Source organism: Panthera pardus, unplaced genomic scaffold (genome assembly GCF_024362965.1).
Source record: "Panthera pardus isolate Hobbes unplaced genomic scaffold, ASM2436296v1 HiC_scaffold_2, whole genome shotgun sequence".
Taxonomy (NCBI): Eukaryota; Metazoa; Chordata; class Mammalia; order Carnivora; family Felidae; genus Panthera; species Panthera pardus.
Window position 1 is genome coordinate 38,931,224 of NW_026526765.1, and position 27,035 is coordinate 38,958,258.

Below are 27,035 nucleotides of genomic sequence, written 5' to 3' on the forward strand. Positions count from 1 at the left end.
TTCATCAAAGAAAAAACTGCAATGGAAATTTTGAAATATTTAAACTTAATAACAGAAATACTGTTTTGAAACTTATATAATGGGGCTAATGTAACTAGAAATAACTTTATTGTCTTGAATGCATTTTTAATATAAAAATTTAAATCAATGAATTACACATTAAAGAAGATAGAAAAAGTAAATCAAATGAGGAGGAAGACAGTGATAAAGATGAGAGTAGATATTAATAATATAAAAAGCCAAACAAAAGAGTAATAGTGATTATAAAACAAAAGCTGGTCTTTGAAAAGACAAATAAACTACAAAAACGTGTAAAAGACTAGTCCAGAAATGGGACACACACACACACACACACACACACACACACACACACACACATACATCCTTGTATGTGTTTGTATGGATTAAGGATATTTATCCTTTAAAAGGAGAAGGTTCCATAAATTGTATATTGATAGGATGGAGTAATACACAGAAAACTCAGTAAATGGATGAGATCTGTAAATATCATGAGTAGATCTTCATAACATAACAAAAAGAACAAATTGTGCGACGTTATGTATGACATGGTATTAAGTAAAGATAAAAAATATAAAACTATTGTTTACGAGTGTGTATATACGCAATGAACGTATAACCACATAGGTTGTCTAAACACCTAACTCATGATAATACTTTTCCTGTAGAAAGAAAGAGAAAGAGAAGAAAAGAGGATTTCAGAGAAGGAAAAAGAGAGCTTCCACTTATTTATAGTGTTCTGTTTATTTTGTTTTAAAAATATGAGGCAAATAGGACAATCCTCTTTTTGTTGTTTTTCTTTTACATTATGGGTAGTAGCTCAGTTTGTAAGGCATTCAGTTTCCTGCCTAGGATTCAAATGCTTCTCCATCAACTCTTCTGGTAAGGGAATATCAGAAATCTGGAATCCAGATATTTTCTGAGATAAATATGGTGATCTTGGGTATCTCCAATATTCCGTAACTAACTTTACAGGTTCTCATCAATCTCCTACAACAGTGGTTCTCAATTCTATTAGACCCAACTGTCCACCATCTTTTAAACAAATAATTGTGCAATATGCTAGCCTAAAATAAAACTGTTAAAAAAAAAAAAGCAGCTTCCTTCATCCAGTTTGTTTGTTTATTTATTCATTTATTTATTTATTTTTAAAAATAAAATGTTTTCATTAAGGTATGCACATTGTTTTTTAGACATAATACTATGGTATACAACAAAGACTTTGGTACAGTGTAAACATAACTTGTATATGCACTGGGAAACCAAAAATTCACTTGACTCACTTTGTTGCAATATTCAGTTTATTGCAGTGGTCTGGAGCCAAATCTGCAATATCTTCAAGATATGCCTGTATATTTTTTCACTATTTTCTACCTAAAATTTTATGTAATGTTATTTTGAATGATTTAAATATTCCATAAATTTGCATATTTTACCTTAAATAGCTTAGGTTAAAAGTCCATGAACCTAGTTACAAAGTTTCTATTTTTCTGATAAAAATATCACATAGTAAAAATTACAATAAGTAACAACTTCATAGTGCTAAGTATGTGCTAGGAAATTTTCAAATACAAAACAAATTTGGGATTAGGAAGGAGTTTATTTTAAAGGATTTTTGCAAAGAGAGGAAAGAAACTGTTCCAACAGGGAGAGAGCGGTGACCTTAAAATCTGCAAGTGTCTCAAGGATTAGGAAAGAATACATTTTCTTTTATAGAGAGGAGTGAGCTAGACTAGGAGATTCAGGTATGGGGAAGTGTGATGAAAAGGTGGTATGATTGGATAGCAAATCAGAAAGTGTTTTTACCCTGAGGCTGGCCTAATCTCCAAGGGAGGCTGTAGACTGGCTCAGGCCAAGGGTAGGTCAAAGTTCAGAGGCCTGGGGGAGGAGATCAGTTTAACCACCCTTTGTTGAACAAGCATTAATATGTTTTGATTGATCAGTGGGGACAAAGCAGTTTAGGTAATCAGTTATGAGCCGAAAAAAGGGGGGGGCAGAAATTTGATGGTCTTTGTCTCGTCTTGTTATGGGTAAAAAAAGGGGCTTCCGTGAGTCTTATCTATGCCATATGGGTGAGGGAGGTTCCTTGCAGAAAGCAGTTTTCCCAAATACAAAGGGAAGGGTATAGCTTAATCTTTGCTGTTTTCCAGGATCACAGGACTCAGGTTAAAGTTCAACACTGTCGGTTGTATTATATTCTTTTATGTTTGATGCATTATTATTAACAAATACCCATCTTATAGATAAACAAACAAAAGCACAGTGAGTTTAAATCATTTGTTAAAGCACTCCAAAGGTGAGTGGCCAAGTCCAGTGGAGCTTTGGTTCTGACGGCAGAACCTATGCTTTTAGTCTGCACTCAGTGACTTTTTTTTAATTTTATTTAAATCCAAGTTACTTAACATATAGTGTAATAATGGTTTCAGGAGTAGAATTTAGTGATTCATCACTTACATATAACACCCAGTACTCATCCCAACAAGTGCTCTCCTTCATGCCCATCACCCATTTAGCCCATCCCCCTACCCAACACACTGCCTGCAACCCTCAGACCCTCAGTTTGTTCTTTGCATTTAAGAGTCTCTTATGGTTTGCCTCCCTCTCAGTTTTTATCTTATTTTTCCTTCCCTTCTATGGTCATGTGTTTTTGTTTCTTAAATTCCACATATGAGTGAAGTCATATAATTGTCTTTCTCTGATTGACTTATTTCGCTTAGCATAATGCATTCCAGTTCCACCCCACATTGTTGCAAAGGTCACGATTTAATTCTTGTTGATTGCTAAGTAATATTCCATTATATATATATATATATATATATATATATATATATATATATATATATATATCTCACATCTTCTTTATCCATTTGTCAGTTGATGGACATTTGGGCTTTTTCCATAATTTCACTATTGTTGATAGTGCTGCTATAAACATTGGGGTGCATGTGCCCCTTTGGATCAGCATTTTTGTATCCTTTGGATAAATACCTAGTAGTGCAATTGGTGGATCATAGGGTAGCTCTATTTTTAATTTCTTGAGTAAATTCCATACTGTTTTCCAGAGTGGCTGCACCAGTTCATGCAGTTTTTTTTTAATCAACATAATGCCCTAACTATACTCTGAAGAATAAATAAAAGTAATTTAATATAAAACAATATATATTTAAATATTTAAACACATAGCCATTATTATACTTGAAGATGTAAGGAAGTGTTTAGTTACTTAAACCAGTTAAGCTATAAAATAGATACACATGCAGACCAACATAACTGCATATGTTCACATAATACTATCTAGTAACATAAGCAGTGTGATTTTTAAATGATTAACATTTCTTGGTAAAGGCCTGAACAAGGCATTAGACAATCTTCTCTCAACATATACAGCATTGACATTCTTGGGAAATTGGCAAAGTTAATAGTATGTACTTTCAGTTCTAAACTAGATTAGCAGTTCTCAAATATTAACATTCAACAGAAGGCTTGATAAAACATAGACTTCTTGTTCCCACCCCTGAAAGTTTTATTCAGTAGGTCCAAAGTGGGGCCCAAAATACGCATTTAAAACAAATTCTCAGATGATACTGCCGCTGTTTGTCTGGAGGCCAAACTTTAAGAACTACAACTTAGAAAAGTTTGAATGTGCTTTTTCACATACATGAATGCCTTATAGAACTTTTGAAAGACATGTGCAACCATTTTCAGTTTGGCATGAGCACCCCATTGTTGCAGGAGGTCTAGCATCCCTGGCACCCATTCACTAAATGCCAGGATGGTTACCTTCTCACATAATAATGAAGGGTTCCAAACATCCAAGCCCAAGGTTTAAAGAGAGAGGACATGGAAGATATCAGTCTCCTTTTGGAGACTCATTAATTCCACATTAGTGCCCTAGTCAATATATTTCAAACTCTCTCAAACTTATATAGCCTCTCTGTGATTCTCTGTTAGCAAACTGAGACACAGCAATAACCTCAAATAGAAATATTTTGTGTCCCTTTGTGTCAGGGCTCCTCCTCCCCTCCCCACCCCCCCTCCTTCTTCTTTTTCACATCTAGAAGAATTTAGTTGAATTACACATGTGGTCCACAAAAACAAACATAGGAAAAACAGTTGGTGATTTTAAATCAGTTAGATGTGTAGAGAATTGTCTGTTCTTTGAACAAAGAAAACCTTTGGTTTTCTTCTGCATACCTTTAATCATGTTCTAAGCAATCCCAAGCATGAGTTTATCACTCATGAATATAAAACTATGATGGCAAATCTTCTTAGATTTTGGGGGGTCTTATGGACTAATCAATAGATTAATAACTGCATGAAAAATGGAATGTTAAAACAGCTCTACTTTTTTTAGTAAAACAGCAGATTAACTTTTAAGCCAAACCCAAATGAGGCATTTTCCAGAAAGTCACAAACTGTAATTATAATTTTATAATGGAATTTTTTATCTGTGCCAATTGGAGCTTGTAAGGAAATGGTGTAGAGTTACTTGTCTCTTTGTGCAGATCATGTTACAATGCTTCTCAAAGACTAATCCAATATTCAGTGTGTGTTGTACAGTAACATCTATAGTGAGAAAGGGGGAAGAAAAGCTGAGCTGGTCAAATGTGGTGTCCTCTTTCATAAGGTCAGCCAATAGGAATTGTAACAGCTAATATACTAGACAGTGGGAATGCAGTAAAAGGTTTTTTCCTCTTCTTTCCCAGGAGAAAAAAATAAATATAAAGGCAGTCATTTTGAAATCCAGAAAAATCACAGCTGGAAACCCGAAATAAACCATCGTTAGTCCTCAGATTCTACCATTTGATCTATGACCTCTTTGAGAGTACAGCTAAAGTAGGACCTTAACTTTGCAAGGAGTGGCATTTTGATCTGTACCACAGGGTCCCAATTAGAGGTAACCCTACTGTTTGGATTAAGATTATTTTATACCTTTAAAGTATAATATTACTTATAACTATTTAATATAAATGATTCCTATCCATTTATATCCTCTTTCAACAACCTGAATTTTATCATTTCCTTGTCAAATTAAACCTTTGTGAAGTATAACCTGGATGCTTTCCTGAATTATAAATTTCACTCCTTTACACACCCAGCACATATGTGTGAGTTCACTTTTTTCCCCCTACTTAAAAGACTCCACTCAGGGGCACCTGGGCAGTTCAGCTGGCTGAGCATCCAACTCTTGATCTCCCCTCGGGTCTTGATCTCAGGTAATTGAATTCAAGCCCTTGTGGCTGGGTATGGAGCCTACATTAACAAACAAACAAACAAAAAGACTCCACTCTGTCTCTCATCCTCTTGCCTGATGAAATGGAAATGAGATGTAGACTTCTTCAAAATCATTGCACAATCAACCAACTTCTCTTCACAAGCTGAATCAACTGCCATTATTTCCTTATTTCTATTTGGAAACAAAAGAACAACAAAGAAAATGAGGGACTGAAAGATGAATATGTCCAACCTTTCATATTACTACTGGACTCATAATAACTGATTATGTATTTTATTCATATGAATGTTGGCCACATATGGGGCCCAATGAGGTTGGCCTCAAGTAAAATTGACAAGGTAAAGAACAAGTAGTAGAACCAAACCATCTCCACTGTAATCCCACACCTATTCTCAGCAACATCTGAACATCTTCTCACCAACCGAAAATCCTCTTAGCCTAGTCCTACAAATTCAAGCAGTTTTATGAACATTCATTAAAAGTTTTCCTCTTCTAATGTATTGAAAGAAGCTTACAGACATTATAAACTTAAGAAAATATTCTTTCTGTAATAGTAGTATAAAATTATTTGGCACTTTCTACATACCGGCCGCTGTTCTAAGTATTTCACATGCTTACCACATCCCTGTGAAGTAGATACAATTATACCCTCATGTTTACAGATGAAAGAACTAATGTACATAGAGGCCAAGTAACTTGCCCCAGCTTACAAAAGCAGTAAACAGCAGGGTTCGAACTCAGGAAGTCTTGATTCCAGGTTTATGCTCTCAACTATTAGGTATGCTGCCTATCTGGCCACCAGAGGGCAGCTTCCCTGAAGGAATCAAAATCTACTGAGGGGTGGTACTTTCCCAAGGGACTCAGAGAAGAGTACTGGGGATTACCATGTGTTTTTAGCATGGAGGTCCTACACATAAGGAGAATACTGGCAACAGATGGGAGAACACAAATATCCCTCAATTGAGAAATTCCCTTATGCTTGCCTTTTCTGGGGTTTGTTTGTTCTAGAAAGAAGCATAAAAGATTCCCAGGAATGTTAAAGATAGAAAGGCATTATGGGGTACCCAAGTATAGAGGACCAGGACAGTACATACATCATTATTCTGCTGCTCATCAAGTTAACTCTCCAAACATGTATTAAGCATCTATTATGTATAAGACACTAGACCAATAGGATGATGCAAAGATGAATGCTGTTTGTTTGGAGGCTGGAATGAATGAGCCTTGTTATCAATGTCACCTTGTAGAGCACTGGGTCATAATCTTTTCCACATATTGTAACCACCTTGGGAGTTCCAATGAAAAAGTCCAATGACCCATACCAGTAAATTCAGAATCTCTAAAGTAGGATCCAGACATAAAGACTTTTTAAAGCTCCCTAATGATCCCAGTGTTAACCCAAGATTGAGAACCCTGAGAACTGCTGCTTTAGGGTATCTATTGTGTCAGAGCCTAAATGCTCTTAGTGACAGAGTCTCTCTCACCTTTACATTTTCTTTTTCTTTCCTGAATGCATAGATAATAGGCTGTAGTTTCTTTCCTGTATTTTATTTAACCCATTTAGAGTGCCTTTATCTGGAGCACGTAAATGTTTCTAACTCAAAATGGGCAGCAGGAGGAGTGGTGTTGGGGAGTGGGGGTGGCCACTGCTAGGTGCTTTATAGTTTGGACTATAAGAGATTCTATGGGAAGCAGCATAATATTGGGAAAAGGCCTGGGCTCTAAAGAGGAGATACATCTTGCCTTACATCTCAGTTCTTCTCCATATTATGACCTTGGGGGAGTCTCTGTAGTCTTGCTTTCCCTTTTTGTAAAATAGAGATAATGATTTTTGTGAAAGTTGTTTGTGAGAGCTGAACTGTATATACTTGAGTAAAGTGCCTGGTGCTGAGTTGGTAATCAATGAATGGCATCTTCTACTCCACTGTAATTATCTTGCTAATTAAAATAAATTCTGACCCTCCTTGAGGCCTTCTTTGCTAGATTTTTCTAACTGTCATGCCCTGTGATAAAGCCCAGGGGCTATTCTCCCCCATTCAGACAAAAATCTTTGAAACTCTCTCCATTTCCTTTAGCAGCAATTTCCCACACTGGCCCGCTGAAGTCACATCTTGGCTTCGTTCTAACAGTTTTCAATTCTTCAGATTCTTTTGTCTCTTTCTTTTTTTTCTCCTCATATCCTGAGACTTCCACTTTAAAAGTGGTCTTTGCTCTCAAGATCTTTCCATATACTTCCTTCCTGTTAGCTTTTTCCTCCCTGTGCTGAATCTCACTTTATCCTCTCACCATGCTTTCAAATACATAAAATGGACACTAAAACTCTTTATTCCAGCTTTTTACTTTAGCTTTTACTTTTAAGATTAAGGCTATAAACCCAATGAATATTTCATGTAGAACACTTCTCATCCTTCATTTGCTGAGGTAGATGTAATAACCAGCAAAAAAGCTATAATAAAATAAACTCAATAAAGATAACTAGACAGAACATATTAAGAAACCTAAATTTGTGACTGCTTGGTGAGTCAAAATGTTCTAGAAGATTTGCAAGTTCCCTTTTTATCTCACTTTCCTTAATCTCTTTTCTCAGTGCTGGTTAGTATCATTCTTTGCGCCTAACCTCTACTGGCTTTCTTTTTTAAAATAAATGAGCACTACTTATTCCCTATTCTAAGGACTTTCCTTTCTCTTTTATCAGTGGAATATACTGAAAGCAGTGATTCACTGTGTTCCTCTTAGAGGTTTCCAAATATCACAATCCTGGCCCCATTTTATGCACCAGATCTGCCTCTTTTCATTTCTTATTTTGCCCACAATTCTAGCCTAAAAATAGCTGGAAAATCCCATAACACATGGCCTTCTTTCAATGCATAGGGCAGACAGAGTCCTATTTGGGAAGTTTGACTTAATCCTGTTGTCCTCCTCTTTTTGCCAACCCAACACTCACTATGCCAAACATGGATTTGTAAGATACGGGAGACAGCAATGAGTTTATATTCGCTATTTTAAAGAAAGCCACATCATCAGCCCGCCTAATGCCATCTGGCACATCCATATTCTCATTTCCAATTTAACCATCTTTTCCTGTTTTCTCAGTGTTTGAACGTAGTTTGCAACCTTTCTCTGACTATGTCTGTGCCTCTTATCCATTGGTGTTTCTGCTAAATCAGCTTTTCATCATAAGCTGTGAGTTAGCATCTTGTAGATGATTATTTTTAAAAAAATCTTTCTGGCTTACCCATCCTATCACTTAAAAATTCAAAAATTTGAATTTTGCTCCATGCTTTTTGGTCTTTTTCTTTTCCTTTAGAGGACTGAAACATGTACATCTTGTCTATCTATCTATCTTCCTATAACATACACACATATATATATGGAGGGGAGGGCGGGAACTTAAAAGAAGACTCTCTTCAAGGTAATGCCTATTGTCATTGGTAGCTATGAGCTTTTCCAACAGGAAGCAGTTCTGTCAATGTTCTTTAAACTCTTAAAGATTGTATTTCTTGTGGTGCCTAGGTGGCTCAGTGGGTTAAGCATCTGAGTTTTGATTCCCACTCAAGTCGTAATCTCACATTCATGAAATCAAGCCCCACATCAGATTCTGCTAACAGCACAGATCCTGTTTGGAAGTCTCTCTCTGCCCCTCCCCCCGTCTCTCAAATAGATATATGTTGTTGTTGTTGTTGTTGTTGTTGTTGTTGTTGTTTAAAGAATATATTTCTTCACTAGTGGGCAATTTAAATTACTCTTTGGGGGCACCTGGGTGGCTCAGTCAGTTTTGGCTCAGGTCATGAGCTTGCAGTTCCTGAGTTCAAGCCCCACATCAGGCTCTGTGTTGACAGTGCAGAGACTGCTTGGGATTCTCTCTCCCTCCTGCTCTCTCTGCCCCTCCCCTGCTTGTAGTCTCTCTCTCTTTCTCTCAAAATAGATAAATAAAACTTTTAAAAATAAATAAATAAGTTACTCTTGGAAAAGTCCAGATAATATTGATAAACTATAATTTCTAAAATCCAGAGATTAATTAATTTCCCAAGATTACTAGTTCTTTCCAGAGGTTTTATAAAAAGTGCTACTCCTAAGACATCCTTCTTGCTAAACATATTATTTATATCCATGTGCACCAAAATTGTGGATGATAGAGAGCAGCAATAAAAGGTCTCTGAATAAGAAATTCCAAGGTGTTCAAGGAAAAATCTCCAGTTAGGAAATCATAGCATTTACATAGTTGAAAGTAGGGGGGAAAATGCCACTCCCCCCCCCCCAAATACTAGGCTGTCAAGCACAGAGCTGGATACACAATAGAATATGCAAAAATAAGCAGCAATTTATTAAATTTCAACAATATTTCAGGCAAAATGGACATTTATGAGAAGGTCAGTGTCTAATCAGTTAAGTTGTGATCTTACTACAGAATCATAGAGTTGCTTACAAATTAAAAAAGAGACATCTGAGGTCATCAAGCTCAGTCATTTAAAACTTTAATCAACAAAACAAGAGAGTCCTTGCTTTAAAAAACTTCTTACAAGATAAAAACAAAGTTTCCAGGTGGAAGAATGGGGTGGGAGACAACAGAGTCCCACTCTCTAAGTCACCCCATCCTACCCATCCCTGTGGAGACTTGTTTGAAAATTTCTGATCTAGTTCAATATGTTTATTTTTTTTAATGCTTATTTACTTATTTTTGAGAGAGAGAGAACACAAGCTGGGAGGGGCAGAGGGAGAAGGAGACACAGAATCTGAAGCAGGCTCCAGGCTCTGAGCTGTCAGCACAGAGCCCGACATGGGGCTTAAACTCACGAACTGCGAGATCATGACCTGAGCCGAAGTTGGACGCTTTAACTGACTGAGCCACCCAGGCACCCTGTTCAATGTGTTTAAGTGTGGACACTAAAGCCTAAACGAGCTAAAATACCTTACCTAAGTACACAGAACTCATTTTTAATACAGCATAAATAAGAACTAAAGTCTCCCAATTTCTGGCCTAGAGGGCTGTACAGCTTGTCACGATGTCTTTTCCTTAAAAGAGGTCCATTTGAAAAATCATACTTTGACCGCAGAAGTGGCAATAGTGGAACATCTTCAGATTCTGCTAAAATTGTAAACTGTACATTCCAAAAGTAGACAAGGCCCATCATTGTAGCCGTGTATGTCTTGTGCTTTCTATACTCTTGCACTTACATTTTGACATTATAATTAACAAATAGGCTGGGCAGCAGCTTCTAGCTGAGAACTCTGTGGTTTCATATATATATGGGAAACTATGACTGTAGGTACAATGGCAAGGATAGGATTATATAAACACTTGTTATGGAACCATTCAACTGTACTGAAATTTAGGCAAGGTCCAATAAGTTTGAGTAATATGTTCAGATATATTCTATAATGATCACTGCCCTGTAGCTATAACTTAGCCAGTGATAGGAGTCAGCCAATAAACAAAATTTCTGTAAACTGCTTCTTTCTTGGGAGTGAGGTATTATCACAACGCTTCAGGAAGACATAAGTGGGACAAATCCCATTTATAAAAGTCTATGAAAACTCTTATGTGTCATTTATAATGATTAAAAGAATAACCAGTCTGAAACCATTGAATTCAAAACTTATCATACTTCTAATCAATATGCATTTTCATAGCTTGTGCTGTTGTAATAAAATACCATTGACTGTGTGGTTTAAACAACAAAAATGTATTTTCTCACAGTTCTGAGACTGGAAGTCCAAGATCAGTATGCCAGCATGATGAGGTTTAGGTGAAATCTCTCTTCTTGGCTTTGCAGACACTCCCTCTTGCTATATCCTCATGTGGCAGAGAAGGAGAGAGAGAGAGAGCAAGGGAGAGCGCTCTCTGGTGTCTCTTCTTACAGGGACATGTTGGATAAGGGCCCCATCCTTAAGAACCCATTTAACCTTCATTACTTCTGTAAAGGCCCTGTAACCAAATATTGTCGCATGGGGCATTAGGAATTCAACATAAGAATTTGGGAGAAACACAATTCAGATCATAGCATGCATGATTCTCATTTAATATATAACATGAAATGAATATCCTAACATGGGCTTTTGATATTTATAGCATATATTATAAAATATTGTATTTATTAAATAATTATACTGAAATCCATATTACATATATATTTAAAATACGTACAATACAGAAAAGCCATTTTTCAAACATCATATGGTAATAAATTATTTAATACATACAAATTTTCCAGATTTTCCAGAGCATGTTCACAAGTCTCCCTCTTATAGACAGAATATTTTAAAAATAATTTTAAAATATTTTCTTTATAATGCCAGGTCATCATTTGGAAGATCAAGTTTTATACGCTATTAGTGAGGAATATAAAGTGTGCAAAACTTTTTCTTGTAGTTTTAAGAGACCCAGATTTAACATCTCCATACTAAAAGTAAAACAAACCCAGAAAAGCACAATTCCAGATATTCCTGATAACAGATCTTCTGTTGTACTGCTTTACTGTGTTCTTTATTGGATAATCTAGTACATTAAATTGCAAAATCTCCTCTTAATATCCAATTCTGAATTAATTGGTTGTGGCCTAAGGACTTGAAGTTTCATCCCTGGGAAGAGTGTGAACTTTGTAACTTTTAAGTTTGTCACTGTGTGTCCCTTTATTTATTTATGTGTGTTTGTGTGGGTGTGTGCATGTGTGTTTATCTCAAGGATCAAAGTTACTAAAAGTCCAGTGATATGTAAATTCATTATTTTAAAGTAATAAATCTGCATTTAATTTAAATTTTCTACAGTTCAGGCTTTTCAGAAAATGTACTGTAATTTATAAGTATAAATTTGGATTAACTTAGCATTAAAGAAATGAATGGGAAACATTAGATGGCCATGATGATTACTATTGAAATATAACCATGTACATATTCCTCTGTTCCATTGGGATTAGCCTAAGTACTATTTTTAATGTATGTACTTCCTTTTCTCATAGACTCTACATATTTAAATAATTAAGCTAAATATAAACAAATGTTTTTTGTACAGTCACAAAAATTTAACTCAGCTTTCTCATTACAGTAATGCCATTTTATGTATTTTCAATCTTCATTTCATTTCTACTAAGCTGACTCATGATTTTACTAAAATTTTTTAAAGTGATTTTAATAGATTTTTATTATGATTTGTGACACTAAGCCCTAAATTGTATTTTGTGTACACAATATTTTTAAACTAATATTCAAATGTATGTTAAGATATAGTATGCCTTTGCACTCTTGGGAGTTTGAGACCGTATTTGTTCTTCTCTTTCAAAATTCAATATGTACAATTCCAACAGGACACAAATTAAAATAAAAACTATTGGTCATTAATATTCGTGAAGAGATTAGTTCTAGATAAGTAAGAATCTTTTTTTTTTAAAGAGCTTTGGCTAATATTCATAGTTGAGATTTGACTACAACTTTTGATTTCTTTTAAGAATTACATTAGTCCTTCACTAAAATGTTTTTATTGTTGAACAGAATTGGCCTTAGTTTTCACTCTGCAAACCCAAACCTGGTAGATCAAGGCACCTACATTCCAGGAAGATGACAAACTAAGCTGTTACATAAATTTCATGGACAGCGATATTTTTTTAGGTTTATTGTTTTAATATTTATATATTTTTTTGACAGAGAGACAGAGCAGAAGAGGGGGTCAGGGCCGAGAGAGAAGGAAACACAGAATCTGAAGCAGGCTCCAGGCTCTGACCTGTCAACACAGAGCCCGATGCAGGACTCCAACCCATGAGCCATGAGATCATGACCCGAGCCAAAGTCGGACACCTAACCGACTGAGCCACCCAGGCAGCCCTCATGGACAGTGATTTAATAATAAGATAATTCTTTTAGATTTTTTCACTGTCACAATCATTGGCAGAAGCAATGTGGTAGAGTAGAAAGTTTTAAAGTTAGAGTCAAATGTTTTGTTTCAAAGAAATTTGGGAGTAAGTATCAAGTATAACCAAACTATTCATATCCTTTGACTTAGTATTTTTCTCTTAGGGCCCTATTTTTAACTATTAAAATATCAGGTAATATTAAAACTAAGCTTTTTGCACAAAGCTAGCCATTGAGGTATTATTTACATTGCAAATATCTGTAAAAATTCAACCGATACGATAGAATATTGTGTTGTCCTAAAATGTGGTGTAAGGCCTAAAATTAAAGCCCAATATTATGTACTGCCTTGACATCTGGTGAAACCAGGAGGGCCTCAAATGGCCTAACAACAAGTTCCCCTTCCTGTTCTGCTCCCACGCATAAGGTGTCCTAGCCAAACAGTCTTCTTCACCAAGGGGACCAGGTGTAGTTCCTGCTTAGCCCTGAGCAGTGGGTTTCAGTTAGGTCCCTGCCAGCCCGCAGCATTACTCAAACAAGCCAGCCACATCATCTTCAGAAACCAAAAGGAACCCTGCCTTAATACTACAAAGCCAATCTTCCATACCTCCTGTTGTTCATTCTATTCTTGACTGAATCCCTTATATGGCCTTGTGTGATGCAGTGCCCTCCTCCATCAGGCTATGAGTTTAAGTGACTAAGAAACACTGTCCATCTCGGGACTTTTGTGTAGTTCAGTCTGTTGAGCTTCCTACTCTTGATTTCAGCTCAGGTCATGATCCCAGGGTCGAAGTATCTAGCCCCACATTGGGCTCCTCGATGAGCATCAAACCTTCTTAAGATTCTCTCTCTCTCTCTCTCTCTCTCTCTCTCTCTCTGTCTCTCCCTCTGCCCCTCTCCCTGCTTGCACTCTCTCTCTCTCTAAGATTAAAAAAAATTAAAATTAAAAAATTAAAAGAAACACTGTCAATCTCATTTGTTCAGTATTGAGGATCGTGTGTTATCCATCCCCATAACCCTAGGGTGGGAATCTTTCCCTTACTAGTGGGGCAAACAGGAGGGAATTAAAACAAAAAAATTACATACACAAAGAATTTGTAGTTAGATGGGGAAAAGGACAAATTATAATAATACATGGGCATGCAAGACCAAAAAAATGTTTAATGTTTATTCTTGAGAGAGAGAGAGAGAGAGAGAGAGAGTGCATGCAAGCACATGCACATGAGTGGGGGAGGGGCAGAGAGAGAGAGGGGATACAGAATTTGAAGCAAGCTCCAGGCTCCAAACTGTCAGCACAGAGCCCGATGTAGGGCTTGAACTCACGAACCTCGAGATCATGACCTGAGCCGAAATCAAACACTTAACCAACTGAGCCACCCAGGTGCTCCTAAAAAAATTTTTTTAAGGGTTGGAAGGAAACAACTAACATGTTAATAGTAATTTCCTTTCCACGGTGAAATTCTTTATTTTTTTCTTCTTTTCTACTAGTTTCATCAAGTAGCAAACATTTAATGTATGAGAACATTTTAAATTAAGAAGTCTTATTTTTCCTTAGCTATAAAAACTTTAATAGCTAAATTTTCTTTATTCCCCATTCTGTCCCCCAATAAGAGGTATAATAACACCTTCCAGAGTCATTGCTAGACTCAATTGAGAGTATTTTGAGACCACCTTATAAATTCTCATTTATAGTAGATCTATATAGATATCTACCTAGATAAACTTAGATAATAGAAGGCATTTTGTTGTTACTTGCATAGTAATAAACCAAGTTCTTTCCATTAACACATCTAGAGTTGCTAACTGCATAGAGAGTTTCCTGTCCTTAGGCTCTGCTAGCTCTACACAAAATCCCATAGTTAGGTAAGCTGAACTCAGCACTCCTCTCCTCCCGCAACTCTTCAGATTATCCTTGGGATGTCTAGGGCCTCCAGATCTCTCTCAGATAAACCCAAAAAGTCTCTTTCAATGATGTGGCTTTTTTTTTTCTCCCTTCCTTTTCCCATCTCTTGACAAAATGAGAATTTTTTTCAAGTCTCTGTAGATCCTTCTTTCTGTTTTTCATGATAACAATCAGAAAATTATCTAAACCATCTTCACAGTGGGTCAAAATATGTCTCTGGCTTATCTATCTCTGGCAAGATATGTGTATTTTAACAATATCTTCCTATAACCTTAACCTAAAGACTCAAATGGAGGCAATTTATTTTATTCTAAATTATCATTCTGTATGTTCCTGATTACCTAATGTGAGGGATTTATAGCACCAAAGTGATCAATGTGGCATATGAATAAAGATAGCAGGAAACTCCTATCCTATTCCTGGCCAATGGATTACAAAGTCCTTCAAGGAGAAGATCAGGATGGAAGTCTGAAAGAACGGATGTGTCCAGGGTGGACCCACAACCTCCCTGAAAAAGACTGTGAAGTAAGAGGCTACAGTGGTCAAACTTTTAAAATTATTACCATAGGTTATATTTTCTAAGTAAGTTTAGGAAAACATACTGGGGAAGAGAGTTAAAAACAAAAACGCTCCATGTGAATTTAATCATATACAAAAACGTACCCTTATAAATAAATGTAATTTATACTATCGTTTTCATTTTTACTTGTTATTCCTTCATCTTAATGGATGTTAGGGTGCCACATTTTTCAGGGAAGTTGTAATTGCTTCAGAACCTGAGCACACACTGATTACATACTACAGGATTGACAGCTAAAGGACCGAAAGCCCTTTCAATATTATCGGCAATACCGTTTCTCCCTTTGTGCCCAGAATTCAGGTGCTTGTGTTCTGCCATAATTATTACTTGACAGTTGGAGTGGGCTGAGGTTTGGGCTATTTTTTTAACTACTGATCATCAAAAGATTGCATCAATGATAATTTTGAATATCTTAGGAGGCCTGTTCCCATCTTAACTGTTTGATCTTATGTAATTATAGGTTAATACTCTATTTCGAAAGGCCTTGGCAACTATCATTCAAGGCATTCACAATGTACGTGATGCATCATATGGAACAGTTTAGTTCTGGAAAAGCAAGGTTAGTAATGATAGATATTGGACCAGAATATAGTTTGAGTGATAATAAAATGCAGAGTGAAATTAAGTGAGTCAGAGGAAACAAACAATGTCTGGAAACTATTCTGAAGTAAGCTACCACTAAACTGTTTGCTTCACTTAAAAATACAAAAAATAAAAATAAATTTAAAAAATAAGAAGACATCTCAGAACTGATATCAGATATGACATATTTTCTGATTTCCTCTCCTGAATGGATATTTGCTTTCATCCGGAGCTTACAAATTGGTTCCATTCTGTCTGTCTTTATAACTGTGGGCTGGGAATAAAGAGTCTCTCTTTCCCACATGAACACCACCTATTATAACTTACATAGACAAAGAATCCAGTAACTATTTTTAAGAATGTTTTGGCTGATTTTCTTTTATAAAATATTAGGGAATATATCTAAAAATCCACAGAAGCAATTTTGAAGGCAAACAAATATTTAATTCTTTGACTCAAAAACAGCTCCCAGAAACAGGGCCCCACCTCAAGATCATCTGTAGTCTGATTAGTAGGGGACCAGGCAGTTCTCCTGACTCTTCATTTTCTGGTTCAAAACACCAAACTCACCACTAAGCTATCCATGAAAAGGCTTTCTACAGTTATGTCCCTAATATCAGTGATATAAAGTTTTGTTGGCAGATGCTTTGGGCAAAATTATAATAGGTATCCTTGAGTAGGACTTTCAACTTTAAGTAGAAGCTTAAGAGGAAGGAGAGAATCCTGGATAAGGAAAAGGATTGGGGTGCTATCAGTGAAAGAGGCTTACTGTATCCTTTACTTTGCAAAGATATCAATATCTTTTGTACAAGGTCAGAAATACACACTAAACCATGCACACACACACAAACACACACAGGCAAACATTTTTGACATGAATTCAACAGATATTTCTTCTTCACAAAGAGTATCTGTTGGATCATGTCAGCCTCTAATTATGGACTCATATTAGAACCCAGCTTTAGGCACAATGCTTAAGGGACAAAGAACTGTTACTCATTCTCCGTCTCAAAAACTGGGACTAATGTTAAAATTTTATCAGAACCAGAAATCAGTCAACTTAAACAAATCAACCAATAAATTTCAACATTTTTTTCTTTGTTCCCTTCATTTTCTTAGACCTGAAATAGCACTGGGATTTGGCTTTCCATCATTAGGGATATATAGGTGCATCTAGCTGAGTATTTCTTAAGGAAACTACTGAGAACATCCTTTTGCTAAAACACCACTTGTTAAACGTCCTTGTAAATAATGCCATATATTTTTGAAATAGACAAGCCCTAGAGAAACTTAAAGTCTCTATATATGTGAATTTCTTAGTTTCTATTAAATTATTTAAATTTCCACTTATTCAGATGACAGAGCAAATAACTAAATCTAGAGGAGAAGCCATCAGTGGAATCACATGTAAAATTTGAGTATTAATGGCAAAGTCCAGAGTTTACACAAATCTCAAATAATAACTCAAGCTCATTCTCATTATGGAAATTATGTAAAATTTGAGTGTTAATGGCAAAGTCCAAAGTTTCCACAAATTTCAAATAATAACTCCAGCTCATTCTCATTATGGAAATTTTATATTTTTCTCACACCTCTGCACTTTGTGTTAGTTATCTTTAAGACTGAATATGGAAGTGCTCAAACACCAAAGGCATGACTCTTTTATGTTATTTATGGCCTGATGAGGGCAGGAAGTATCAGAAACCTCCTGAGGATTCCCTTTCTTGTGTTATTTTCAGCATCATGTTGCATGTTTTTAGAGGTCAGCAGTTTGGAGGTCTTTCTCGAAAGCAAATGAACCTGAAGCTTTTTCAAAAGCCTAATAGTCTTCATAGTTGTAGTCTCTAAATGTTGTAAGAGCTATGAGGAATGTATCCCAGAAAGCTATTTCCTGACCTATAAGCTAGATTCAATAAAAAAGCAAAAGGTTCCCATATATTTAAAAGTTTAATCTAGGGGCACATGGGTGGCTCAGTCAGTTGGGCGTCCGACTTCGGCTCAGGTGAGATAATGATCTCACAGCCTGTGCGTTTGAGCCCTGTGTCAGGCTCTATGATGTCAGTTCAGAGCCTGGAGCCTACTTCGGATTCTGTGTCTCCCTCTCTCTCTGCCCCTCCCCCACTCACGCTCTGTCTCTATCAAAAAATGAATAAACGTTAAAAATTTTTTTAAATAAATAAATAAAAGGTTTAATCTAAGTCTTACTCAAAACGATCACATAATTATCATATCAATGAATAAGCCCAAGGACCCAAGTTGGATACAGAACATACAACTCAATATACTAATCCCTGTTCCTATCTGGTTAATAGCAGGTTTCTTTGAATCCATTAAAAATAGCAAGTCAAAAACACAAACCTTAACCTTTGCTCTTAAAAAAAATAGAAAATCATAAAGTTTCTAATGAAAGGAAGCTATGGAAGAGTAGAACCAAGATTTACCATTGGAAATCATAAAGGCACAGCAATAACTTAGCAAAAGGATAATAAGGTACAGGAATTCTAACCAAGATCACTGCTAGCATGTATCTCCCCCTCTGGAGGAATATAATGGAAAAGGTACCTCCACCAGGAATGACACATTGAGAAAAGGATGCCCTTCCTATAAGAAAAGGCATTTGCATCCTAGGGCACATGATGTGATGGGTGTAATACAAACTGCAGAATTCCATCCCCACCTCCCTCTCTGACACTGGCTTCATACCCAAGTGTACAACCATAAAGCAGGCTTTGCCTTTTATACACAGCCCTGACTGTTGTGATGGTTAACAGGCTTTGCCTTTTATACACAGCCCTGACTGTTGTGATGGTTAACATGCCCAGAGCCTAAAACAACTCAGCAGGTGTTGGATTTAAATATTGCCACAATTTTAAGTGTTCCATTTTGTAAGGGAGGTCAGAAACTCTAAAGGTGTTTTCTACTAGTAAGATCAGCTTACTCTTGGGGCGCCTGGGTGGCTCAGTCAGTTAAGCGTCTGACTTCGGCCCAGGTCATGATCTCACAGTTTGTGAGTTCGAGCCCTGCGTCGGGCTCCGTGCTGACAGCTTGGAGCCTGGAGCCTGCTTTCGATTTTGTGTCTTCCTCTCTCTCTCTGCCCCTCCCCAGCTCATGCCCGCACTCTGTCTCCGTCAAAAATAAAGAAACTTAAAAAAAAATTAAAAATAAAGATCAGTATGCTCCTGTTCTTCTAAAGTAGGAGCAATAGAAAGGAGAAAAGTAGGAAAGGTACAGAACACCTGTCATGTATGTAGGATTAGTAGAGACTACATGAACATTATGTGCCAAATATCACTTTTCAGGCATATTGAACTTCATAAACTATATACAAGTCTGACAAACAAAGAAAAAACATCTATCACAAAATGGCCTGGTGTTTGTCAAGACTTAGGATATATAGCTTTTTTTTTTTTAATGGAGACAAATATTTTTACCACATACATTATTGATAACAGAATCACTGTGAATTATGTAAGAATTTCATACAGCTGTAGTCCGACAAGCATTACCATTCTTTTTGTTCTGTTCTCCATTCTGACTTAGGTTGTTGACTGGTAGACAACTGTTGAATGTTGAAAGGCATGTAAGCAGTTGTGTCAAATCTCTCCAATAATAGGTTGACAGATGCAGTGGTTCACTAAGTTAGAGAATACATTATTTTATGATAAGAATGCACATGGAAAAGATTTAAAGCAACCCCTAGCACACTATGTTTTTAGCTTGCCTGTGGATTGGGCCATGTTGTTTATGTTTAGAGGGAAAATAAAGCCTAACACACTCATGCTACCAAGATCGTTTGATTTCAACAGCATCCCTTCTCTTACATAGTGTATTCTAGTAATACTTAACTTGGCAACAGTGCTACAGAAAACTTGGAGACACCTTTTTTTTTCATATATTTCACCTTTAATATCAATATAGCATCAGAAGGAATTCTGATGCTCACTTCTAGACCTAGGGTTAGCAAATGATAGCCTACAGGCCAAATTAAGCCCACAGCCTATTTTTATTAATAAAGCTTTATTAGAACACATATGTATTCATGTACATGATCTATATGCCTATTTTCACACTGCAACAGTCAAAATCAGTTTAGAGACTATATGGGCAACAAACCCCAATATGTTTACCATCTGGCTGTTTACCAAAAGAGTTGATGGACCCCTGTTTTTTTTAAGTTTATTTATTTTGAGAGAGTGAGAAAGAGAGTGAGCAGGACAGAGAGAGTGGGAGGGAGAGAATTCTAAGCAGGCTTTGCACTGTCAGTACGAAGGCCGATATGGGGCTCAAACTCACACACCACGAGGTCATGACCTGAGTGAAACCAAGAGTCAGACGCTTAATCAACTGAGCCACCAGGCACCCAGTGGATCCCTGTTTTAGATGCAGTTTGTTATTGTTATCTGTGTGATCTTTAACAAGCCACCTGACATACCTAATTTCTCTGGAAAATTAAAGCTATTGACTTAGGGGCGGCTGGGTGGTTCAGTCGGTTAAGCGTCCGACTTCCGCTCAGGTCATGATCTCGCGGTCCGTGGGTTCAAGCCCCGCGTCAGGCTCTGTGCTGACAGCTCAGAGCCTGGAGCCTGTTTCAGATTCTGTGTCTCCCTCTTTCTCTGACCCTTCCCTGTTCATGCTCTCTCCCTCTCTGTCTCAAAAATAAATAAACGTTAAAAAAAAAAAAAGCTATTGACTTAATTCAGATTTTGTGAGGGTTACATGCGGTAAAGCCAATGAAACACTTATCTCAGGACTGGATGTGTAGGGAACTAGTGTTACAAAGGTGATAAAGAATCAGTCTTGACTCTTCCAGCATGTTGTTGAACTCCATCAGAGAAGATTTAGAAAACTTTTTGCATAGAAACTACTGACAATTACATAAGAGAGGTGAAGAAGAATTTTTAAAAAACCTTGATGTGTTTAGTCAAGAGGGAAAGGCAAGAGCAGATGAGAAAGTGGGAACAGAGGTATATGTGGTGCTGGACTGACATTTTTTTTGTTCTTCCTGAGTCTTCAGATTCATCCCTGTGACTTTTATTTGTTACAAGGTACTCTGTTGTTCAGAATGAGTACCCCAAACCACCCATTTAAGAATGTTTGTGAAGCTTTACTGGTACAGATTCTGTGTTCATTACTGATGCCACTATAAATAGGAGACAGTAGACAAATGCTAGAAAGACAGTTGTTTTCTGATGGAAAGGGTGTATAGAGATTTTTAAAATATTTTTAGTAATTTATTTTTTTAATTTTTTTTAACGGTTTTTTATTTATTTTTGAGACAGAGAGAGACAGAGCATGAACGGGGGAGGGGCAGAGAGAGAGGGAGACACAGAATCCGAAGCAGGCTCCAGGCTCTGAGCCATCAGCCCAGAGCCCGACACAGGGCTCGAACTCACGGACCGCGAGATCGTGACCCGAGCCGAAGTCGGACGCCCAACCGACTGAGCCACCCAGGCGCCCCAGTAATTTACTTTTTTAATTTAAATTTTAGTTACTTAACATACAATGCAATATTGATTTCAGGAATAGAATTCAGTGATTCATCACTTACATGCAACACCCAGTGCTCATCACGAGTGCCCTCCTTAATGCCCATCACCCATCTAGCCCATCTCCCACCCATCTCCCTCCATCAGTCTTCAGTTTGTTCTCTATTGTTAAGAGTTTCTTGTGGTTTGTTTCCCTTTCTTCTCTTCACCCTGCCCCTACCATGTTCATCTGTTGTGTTTCTTAAACTTCACGTATAAGGGAAATTATATGGTATTTTTCTTTCTCTTATTGACTTATTTCACTTAGCATAATACATTCTAGCTCTATCCACATCATTGCAAATGGCAAGACTTCATTATTTTTGATGACTGAGTAATATTCCATTATATTTATATACCACATGTTCTTTATTCATTCTTCAGTCAGTGGACATTTGGGCTCTCTCCATAGTTTGGCTATTGTTGATAATGCTGCTATAAACATTGGGGTGCATGTATCCCTTCAAATCTGTATTTGTGTGTCCTTGGGGTAAATATCTAATAGTACAATCGCATGATACCTAGGAAAAAACCTAACCAGAAAGGTAAAAGATCTGTACTCTGAAAACTACAGAACACTTATGAAAGAAATTGAAGGGGACACAGAGAAATGGAAAAGCATTTCATGCTCATGGATTGGAAGAACAAACATTGTTAAAATGTCTATACTACCCAAAGCAATCTATACATTTAATGCAATCCCTATCAAAATACCACCAGCATGTTTCACAGAGATAGAATAAATAATCCTAAAGTTTGTATAGAACCACAAAAGCCAAAATAGCCAAAGCAATCCTGAAAAAGAAAACCAGAACTGGAGGCATCACAATTCCAGATTTCAAGCTATATTAGAAAGCTGTGGTAATCAAGATAGTATGGTACTGGCACAAAAATAGACACATTGATCAATGAAACAGAATAGAAAACCCAGAAATGGACCTACAGCTATATGCTCAACTGATCTTTAACAAAGAAAGAAACAATATCCAATGGAAAAAAAAGACAGTCTCTTCAACAAATGGTGCTGGGAAAACTAGACGGTGGCATGCAGAAGAATGAACCTGGACCACTTTCTTACACCATACACAAAAATAAATTCAAAATGGATGAAAGACCTAAATGTAAGACAGGAAACCATCAAAATCCTAGAGGGGAACACAGGCAGCAACTGCTTTGTCCTTGGCCAGAGCAACTTCTTACTAGACACATCACCAGAGGCAAGGGAAATAAAAGCAAAAAAGAACTACTGGGACTTCATCAAGAAACAAATCTTCTGCACAGTGAAGGAAACAATCAGCAAAACTAAAAGCAGCCTATGGAATGAGAGGAGATATTTGCAAACAATATATCTGATAAAAGGTTAGTATCCAAAATCTGTAAAGAACTTATCAAACTCAACACGCAAAAAACAAACAACCCAGTTAAGAAATGAGCAGAGACATAAATGGACACTTTTCCAAAGAAGACATCAGATGGCTAACAGAGATGCTCAGCATCACTCATCATCAGGGAAATACAAATCAAAACCACAATGAGATCCCACCTCATGCCTTGTCAGAATGGCAAAAATTAACAACACAAGGGGTGCCTGGGTGGCTCAGTCAGTTAAGCATCAGACTTCAGCTCAGGTCATGATCTCACGGTTCGTGGGTTCGAGCCCCATGTCGGGCTCTGTGCTGATAGCTCAGAGCCTGGAGTCTGTTTCAGATTCTGTGTCTCCCTCTCCCTCTGCCCCTCCCCTGTTCACGCTCTGTCTCTGTCTCAAAAATAAATAAACATTAAAAAAATTAAAAAATAAAATTAACAACACAAGGAACGACAGTTGTTGGTGAAGATGTAGAGAAAGGGGAACCCTCTTGCACTTGGTGGGAATGCAAACCGGTATAGCTACTCTGGATAACGGTATGGAGGTTCCTCAAAAAACTAAAAATAGAGATTTTTTTATCTTAAAACAAAAACAAAAACTATCACCCTAAACCAAAACCACCTCTTATACAAATAAGTATTGCTCAACAAATCCTTATACACAAAAATAGATCTCTCTGTGGTTCTCAAATAGGTTTTACCCTAAACCCCCGGGGACATTTTGCAAAATCCGGGGATAATTTTGGTCATCACAGCTAGGTGGGTGGGGGATGTAACTGACATCTGGTTGGTAGAGTCTAGGGGTGCTGCTAAACATCCTACAACACCTCCCATCCCCACCCCGTTATACACACACACACACACACACACACACACACACACACAGAACTATTCAGTCCCAAATGTCATTGATGCCAACACTGAGAAAATCTGATCTAACTGGGGTCATATAAAAGTCAGAAACAGAAGCAAAAAGTTCATAGCAAAATAACCAGTCTATAACATCTGGGCAGTCCTCTTAGAATGGACTTGAGGTGGCTTGATGAAACTTAAAATTATTCTTTCTTACTCCTTATCTTAAAGCAGTGATATAAAAATGATCAATTACTCCACTCATTAAATCTCTCTTTATGGACTAGCTTCTATGTATCAGGCAGTATAATAAACACCAGAGATAAAATAGACATGATTTCCTGCATTCATGGAGTTTATGGTATATGGTGAGAGACATTATTTATAAACTCAGTGACTAGAGTTATATTTACACCTCAAATTTTCATTTTTTACTCAATGTGTCTTTGTTTTGGCCTCCCCATATCCTAAACACTAGACTAAATGCTGCTAAGGAAAATGTAGAATGTACATTCTCTATGAAACGTATTAATAACTTATATGACATGGTAAGTGTTACAGGATGCTTTGATAGCACAAGAAATTAATCTTAGTGTTGGGGAATTGAAGGAGATTTCCCAGAATATGTGACATTTAAGTAAGAACTGAAGAATGCATACAAATTGGACAGGCAAGAAAAGTGCAGAATTAGGCAAGATGGGAGTGTTTTAGGTAACATAGTGTGTTTGAAGTGTAAAAAGGTGAGCCTGACACATAAGCAGGATCATGCTGTAATGAAATTTATTTTTTTTCCATAATGAAAATTATATCACATTTACATTTTAACTTTATTCCAAGGACATTTAGAGCTATTGGCAGGTGTTAAAGAGGGAGACATGATTTGATGTGCACTTTGGCAAGGTCCTTCTGAAAAAGAATAAAAAGGAAAAAAAAAGCACTGGACCATGTAGATGAAGAGAAACTGTGTAATCCCAAATGTAAGGCAGTTGCATTATAGAAGTTGAACTAAGATTGTGACCTAGAGTAAAGTGTGGTGAGAGAGAAGGAGGGAGATCACTAGATTTGAGGGAGGGGGGTGTTTAGGAGGTAAAATGGACAGGAACTGACAATTGCCTTAGATATAGTGAATGAGGTCAGAATTCAAGGATGTAATTTTCCTTGCATGGGCAAGTGAGTAAATGGTTGCACAAGGTCACGAATATAACGGTGGACGTATTTTGAAGTCACTGTGAGACAGCTTTTTGACAGGAGGTTGAATATGTGTGTCATATTCCCCTCAGTGCAAGTCCAAATTGACCCCTCTCCATTAGTATTTCACTAGTTGGCATAAATGAGAAATGGAAAAAAGAGAACAAGCTAACTTACACAAATACAAGTGCACTATACTCAGTCTTTCCCTGGCTATTTTCGCATGCCTGGCCCAGAAGTAGGATTTAGCTACATAGTACCAGAAGTGAGAAGGAGCCAAGCAATTGGCTCAAGAAAAACATCTGTTGTAACAGGAGCTCTTTTGTTATTCAGGAAGAAAAAAATGATGCAAATAGATGTTTTATTGTTTACATTTCTACATGATATTTAATTGTACATGGTATTCCGGTGGCTGGTTGCAGAATTCGATTTCAGCTCATATAATTTTAGGAAGTTCTCAGGATTACGTTGCAGGACGTTTCGACCAAGATAGAGGTAAATTCTGAGACTGTATCTCACTACTTGAGAGCTTCCTCTAGACAGATTCATATTAATACACTAATGACTTTTTTAAAGAAAGGTGGTTAACCAGTTATTAATTCCCTAAAAATAATAGCAGTTCATAGTTATGCACCAGGATAGCATAAAATCCTTCCTCCAAAAAAAAGAGATACAATGACAATGCCATTCTCTTAATATCCAGTTATAGTGCCCTATCAAATAAAGGAAGTGAGGTTTATTTAGCATGATTTGGTTTCTGTTGAGTGGATCTTATGATAATTAATATTTTATTTTTGGAGTGTGTCCAAAACCTTAGTTTATCAGTCTGTCTAGGATTTTGTCTTGGACTATCTTATTTTTAACATCTAGCAAAATCTTTTTTTCCCAGTGGCAGATTATCTGCTGGTAACTCAGCATCATTTTCTCCTTTGTATGTTCTCAACTTAATCAGAAGACCCAGAAACCTGGGAACTATATTTCCCAGAATGCTTGCCAGCAATTTCCACTTTAGAAAAGGGGCATTCATGTGAAATTTAGGAGAGAAAAAAAAAAAAGGAAGTAGAAGCCATATTTTTGGTCCTCTGGAGGCTAGAGTATAAGGCCCTGTGGATTTCAACAGGAACATTAGATTATAGCAGCCTCTACTTATTTCCCCTAAAATCACCATTTTTGGTGCTGGAGGTAGATGTGATCATTGTCAGCAAGTTCCTGCAATTTCTTCAATTCCTGATACCCTAAAAGCAGCAAACCTGAGGTAATCTCTCCTCCTGTTCTTCCAATAATTTTATAAGCACCTTATTTCTATTTGTAATTCTTTAATACTTGAGATTCATGGCGTGACTTCTGTTTTCCTGATTGATAAATTTCCCATGTAAAACAATGGGAGAGACAGTATAGTATGGTGATTAACAGCATGGGTTCAGTCGTCCCTTCCTGCCTCCCTCCCTCCCTCTCTCTCTCTCTCTCTCTCTCTCCCTTTCCTTCTTCCTTCCTTCCTTCCTTCCTTCCTTCCTTCCTTTCTTTCTTTCTTTCTTTCTTTCTTTCTTTCTTTCTTTCTTTCTTTCTTTCTTTCTTTCTTTTCTCTCTCTCTCAGAGTTTCTCCAATAGAAACTATTTTGCAGTGAATCAAAAGACATCTAGGACCAGTCAAGAGTAGGTGAGAGTGGCTATTTATATAAGGGAGGAAATGTCACAAACTAATTTTATTAGCAGTAATGGTGAAGATATTCAGTCTTTCAAAGGCAAAAGGAAACATGACATTTAAGAAAGTCACTTTTTCTTACAACATGGACATTTTTGACACAGATACAGGTGAATTATTGCCAGATTCTACTTAAAATGCCAAGAACACCAGAGAATTGTTAGCTGGGTATTTTAGTGTCACTCCCATGCAAGTAACGTTCTTGTCTGGTGTCAGATTGAAGTCTTCATCCAGTGCTTGGA